Source organism: Python bivittatus, unplaced genomic scaffold (assembly GCF_059951505.1).
Source record: "Python bivittatus isolate LINGU-HERP-01145 unplaced genomic scaffold, Pbiv_v1 ctg000170_np1212, whole genome shotgun sequence".
NCBI lineage: Eukaryota > Metazoa > Chordata > Lepidosauria > Squamata > Pythonidae > Python > Python bivittatus.
This window is the reverse complement of record NW_028277039.1, coordinates 396,634-402,633: the sequence shown is the minus strand read 5'-3', so window position 1 is coordinate 402,633 and position 6,000 is coordinate 396,634.

The window sequence follows — 6,000 nt, the reverse complement described above, 5'->3', positions numbered from 1 at the left end:
GGCTCTAGCTCGATGGCGCAATCACTGGGCCGGTGTGGTGGGAGCTGGTCAGACTCCTTCTCCCCGAACGCTGCCGCCAGGTCTCGATACTGCCTCGGGATTCCGCCGCCCGTCGGGGGTTCCCCGGGTCCGGCCCCTCGCTTTGCGGTTGCCTCGCCAGTCGCCGCTGCCTCCCCTCGCCTCGGGATCGTGGCGGGTCTCCGGGGTCCCGGCGCTGCTGCTGCTGCTGCTGCTGTTGCTGTTGCCGCCCGGGTCTCGGGCCCCATCTGCTCTCGCCCCGTCTCCCGGTGTCCCGGACCCTCCGCTTGTCCGCCGGTGGTTGCGGCTGCCTCCGTCTCCACGGCTCGGTCCCCTCTGCTCTCGCCCCTCGCCGGTCTGTCGACCCCGAACCGCACTGCCTCCGCCGTCCAGTCGACTCGTGGGTTCCGCCGCCGCAGCCACGCCAAGCCGAGTACCACCGCGTAGTCGGCCACCGGGACCACCACGAACCTCAGTTCTTCCCGGTGACTCCCGATCGTCATCTGGACCGGCTCGGTGTAATACTGAGCTGGCCCCCCCCCTGCCAGCGTGCCATCTAACTGGCTGAATGAAATGGGCTCCCGGAGGCGCCTCAGCTGTAGCCCGAGCCCCGAGACCACCGCTGGGTGCATCAAGCAGTGGGTGCAGCCCGAGTCCAGTAGCGCCCGTAGCTGCGCCTCCCTCCGGATCTCACCCCCGGACGTGTATCCTCACCCGGAACGGTGGGCAGTCCTCGTCTCCTATTGGGTCCGCGCGCCTCGACTCCCCTGCTCGCACTGGGACGCCGTTCAGTGCGAGCGCGCCTCGTTTCCCGCCGGCTCCGAGTCCTCTCCGGAGGATGCGGTCTCCGGGGTCGACCACCCCCCGCGTCCTTTCTCGGTCACCGCCGCCACTGCCCCCTTCCGCGGTCGGTCACCGGTCCTTTTCCCGTTCGCACGCGGGGTTTTGACTTCGGGCCGTGGTGGGGCGCCTTCCCGCTCCGTCGGGCACTGCGCCGCTCGGTGGCCTCTGCCTCCGCATCGGAAACACAGATTCGGGGCTCTGGTCGCCTCTCGCCTCCCGGTGGACTGCCGTCGACCGCTCCGTCTCTCCTCGGGGGTCCTCTCCCTCGGCCGGTCCCTCGCCTGGTCCCGTCGTCTTGTGCTCTGTTGGATCTGCCGCCACGCCGATTCCGCCGTTCCGGCCAGCCAGATCCAATCCTTCACTGTGGCCGGGTCGTCCCGCCCCAGTGCCCGTTCCAGGATCTCTGGGTTGAGTCCCCTCTTAAAATACTTCACCTTCAGGGACTCCGGCCAGTCCGCGAGCTTCTCGGCCAACCTCCGGAACTCCAGGGCATATTCCGATACCGATTTGCCCCGCTGCCTGAATTGTAGGATGTCGTCCTCCGCCCGCTTGGCGCTCAATGTGTCCTCGAATCTGTCCCGGAGCGCCTGCATGAAGTCCGGGAAACTCCGTAGTCCCGCCGCGTTGGCATCGTACAGCCCGATCACCCAGCTGGCGGCTTGGCCATCTAGCAGCTCGGCCACGTAGGATACCCTGTCCTCGTCTCTAGCGAACAGGTGACCACCCCTCTGCATGAACCCCCTGACGTGCGTCAGAAAGTGCGGCAGCTGTTCGGGGTCCCCTGAGAACTTCCCAGTGATACCTCGAAGTCTCAGGGCGTCTGCCGCCCGTTGGTCCTCCGACCGGGGCGCCGTGGGTGGTGCCGGCGGGGGTGTCGGACCGCCCCCCCTGTCGCTCGCCTCCTCGTTCACCGCCGGTGGCCCCACTCTCTGCAGTAGGGTCTGGAGCATCGCCTCCACGGCGTCTAGGCGTCGCTCGACTCTCTCCTCTAGTCGGGCGAATTTCTCGCTCCACTCACGGTCCCGGAACCCCGAACCCCGGGTCATCGTAACGCCCGAATCGTCTGGTCCTTGATTCACACCCATCGACCACCGCTCGGATGGAGTGCGCCCGGCCCTGGCCGCTGCCCCGTCGCTCCCGGGCGGCTCCGACCGCCCTTCCGCGAGCCTGGATCCCTCGCGCTCCAGCTGACCCACGGATTCCTCGTCGCTGGTCATGCCTGTATTGAGAAAGAAAACGCTCCTCGGTGGTACCGGGTAGCGCTGACGGTGAGTCCTGGCTTTATGTGAGATTTGCCCCGTTCGACAGAGAAACTCTCGTGACACGTGTGGTTCACAAAGAAGGTTTACTCATGCGTAACGTAGTAGTCACAAGCAAAGCCAGGACTGGCTTGGTACAATTGCATCACTTGTTATAGTCCCCCCTTCCCGCGCTTTTTCCCGCCTCGTGATCGCGTTGCGGCTGTGGGCTATTAGGCCCCCCAATGTCCCCCTGATCGTTCATGATGGCAGGGTCGGTCAGAGTCCATTGTCCTTGATTGCCAGTCCCCCTCCGGCTGGGTTGGCCCCTCCCTGCTACGTGCAGACCCGCGGGTTCTGTGCTGCGTTGCGATCTTGTTTCGCTGCCCTGCGGCCCCGTTCCTTGCTTGCTCGCGCCGTTATCAGTTCGTAATTAAAAGCTTCCGCTGCGGTTTTCCTGTTTAGCTGGCCGCAGGTGGCTCGTTAATTAGCGGCGCTTTCGGTTCCTCTTTTCCCCGCTAGCTACCGCCGGTGGATTCCGCGTGGTCTGGTTGCGAGCTTCCCTGCAGCCCCGTGCTTCCCTGAAACCTCGTGCTGACCGAACCTGACAGAAGTGAGGTTCAAGTCGGGAGACGGAGTCTGGGTAAAGGAACAGTTGCTGCCAACAGAGAGGCTGGAGCTTGAGCAGAAGCAGCCCCGGTGTGGCTCCTTGCTTGCGACAAGCCTTGCAGAGCATTTTGCTCTCTGCTCTGCTCTGCTCCGCACGGCAAGCCCTGGCACGGGGAGGGGGTGGCAGGCACCTCAGCCTCCTCACCTTCAGAGGCCAGCGGCAGCTGTGTCTCCTGGTGACTGGGCGGCTCAAGCAGCGGTCCTGGGAGTGTTTGCTCATGGTTAGTCTCCTCGTCAAGAGTCCAAGCTGGCCATGGCAATGCGCTTCCGGGGTCCTGAGAGAAGACACAGTTTTATCAAAGGAACCCAGACTGCGCCAACCCTACAGGATCGAATCAGCCAGGCAGGTGTTATGGGAGACAGGCGGTCCCTCAGGTAACCAGGCCCTATGCCATGTGGGGCTTTATAGGTAATGACCAGCACCTAGAATTGCACCTGGAAGCAAACTGGCAACCAGTGCAGTTGCAAAGCAGAGGTATTACATGGACACACCGAGGCATGCCCATTACCGCCCATGCCACCACATTCTGGACCACGTGAAGCTTCTGGGTGGTCTTCAAGGGCAGCCCAATGTAGAGAGCAGTGCAGTAGTCAAGCTGCAAGATGTGTGACCATCTAAAGGGCCCCATGATCTAAGTAAGGGTGCAACTGGTGCATCAGATGGTGTTGTGCAAAGTCCTTCCTGGGCACAGCTGATACCTGCTCTTCAAGCAGGTGCTTTGAGTCCAGGAAGACCCCCAGATTGCATACCAACCTTGAAGGGGGAAATGCTATCCCGTCGAAGGTCAAAGTTGGAATGTCTCCAGATCTGGGTGGCTGAGGTCAAAATCAGTCACTATGACCTTAGGGAACATTTCTTCAGGTTTTTGAGTAACTGCTTTCTTGGGTGTCATGGATTTTTGTTGAAATAAGGAGCACAACACAGAGGAGAAGAACCATGTTTATTGCAATGATCATTGGGTGCCTGCTTTACAAGAAAGAAGGACTCATAACTGCCCTCACCGCTGCATTCTGGAAAGGCTGAAGCTTCCGGATGCACTTCATGGGCAGCCCCATGAAAAGCACATTGCAGTAGTCCATTCGGGAGGTGACTAAGACACGAGTGACTATGAGCAGAGTGTCTTGGTCCAGCAATTGGCGCACAACACAAAGCTGTGCAAAAGCCCTCCTGACCACAGCTGCCACCTGTTCCTCAAACAGGAGCCGCAAGCCCAGGAGGACCCCCAAGGTGCGCACAGCTGCTGTTTGGGGCAGTGCAACCCTGTCCAGAACTAACAATGGAAAATCCCCAGACCCTGGAGGCCCTAAAACCCAGAACCTCTCAGTCTTGCTAGGGTTGAGCTGAAGCCTATTCTTCCCCATCCAGACCCCCACAGCCTCCAGAAACAGAACAGAGCTTCCACGGCATTTCTTGGTCGGTCAGGGTGGAGATATAACGCTGGGTATCATCTGCATACTGATGATCCCTCACCCAGCGGCTTCATGTAAATGTTAAACAAGAGTAGGGAGAGCGCTGATCCCTGTGGAAGCCCACAAAGCAGGGGCCATGGGCTAGACCTCTCCCTCCCAGCACACCAACTGGAACCGGCCCCAGAGGAAGGAAGCGGACCAGTGCGGCACAGGGGTATGCAGTAGGGAGGGAGGATGTACTTACAGCTTTTATCATTCTGTTGACCACCAGAAGTCTTTCAAATTTGGCGGTATAGAAATAATCAGTCTATCACATTAAACTTTGACATGTAAGCTTGAAGTATCTTCCATGTTCCAGAACTGGATTTAGGTCAGACCGTATTTAACTGAGCCCTTAACACTGGGCTCTTTCCCCAGGCCTTGGACTAGAGTGGATGATGGATCCTTTATGTGTGGTCTATCTGATTGTACGCAATGTGAATTTTTTGGTTTTATTGTTCTATTCGTAAGCCCCCAGAGTCGTGATATACTGGGGCAGCTTCTAAATGTCATAAATAAATAAATAAATAAGATGGAATACTATTGCAATCCAAAATCTCCACCTAAAATTTGTATTGTATTTTTAATTGATTTTAACTTTTTCGTAAATCACCCAGAGTAGTTTTTTAACGAGATGGGTGGTGACAAATTTATAAATAAATAAATAAATAAATAAATAAAATAAAAAGCAGTCCAAAACATCTGTATAATACATCCAGAAAATCTTTAGCAGGATCACAGTAATTAATAATTATAGAACGGTATATTTATTAAAGCTTTTATTTACAATATTTAAAAATATCCACCTGGACCAGTTATTTCTTGTTCCACCATAAAGGTTGAACACTTGTGAATCCAAATTACTAAATCTGTAGCATATTTTGGCTGGCAGAAATTCTGACAATTAAAAATATTTTTAAAAATCAGAGAAAACCCAAAAAAGAAGTATAAAGCAAAAACTAAAATAGAAACTAAAAGCTCTAGAAGAATTGTGATATGTCAAGCAATGAAATTGAAAGAAATGCTATAAATGATTTAACATTAAGCAGAGATTAAGACAGGGATGTGAAACATAATATTTCATATATTTATGGATATGCATATATGTATGTATTTATTTATTGGATTTGGAGGCCACCCAATTCCAAAACAACTCTGGACATCTTACAACGTAAGACAGGAAAATAATAAAAAGAATCTAAAGTGTCTGGGCAACCAGATGTGTATACAAGAATGTATAATGAATGCCCTTGGTGGTGTTAAAAGTATATTGTTTGGAGACATGAATGGACATGTTTATATGCAAATAAGACTCTGTTGTTGGCTGAGAATCCAAATGACTAGCAGCAAATGTTAGACACGTGTGACGTAGAATGAACATTTTTGATGCAAGAAGAAGTAGAGATCAAAAGTGAATTATGGCAAGTTATACATAAATGGTGAGTTGCTAAGCACGTCGTCTGCCTTTTCAGCCACGCAGACCTCCCAATGCTTCAGGCAGGCCAGTGTGGGTTGCAGAGTCCCCCATCGCAGGCTTTCGGTGAAGACAACCTGCTGGCAGTAAGGGACAGCACAGATCCTCAACTCCTATTTGGTTAGGATCAGGACGAGTCTCCAGCAGAGAAAACCGGCTGAGCTTGGCCGGGTGATTGCGAGGAGCAGGATAACGGCGCAGCCCAGAATCGGGGCCTCAGCGTCCATCTCTTCAGATGCTGAAGGCCCTGGCTGCCGGGTGCCAAGCCAGACGGCAGGGAGGGGCACACCCAGAGCCGTCCCCATTTCA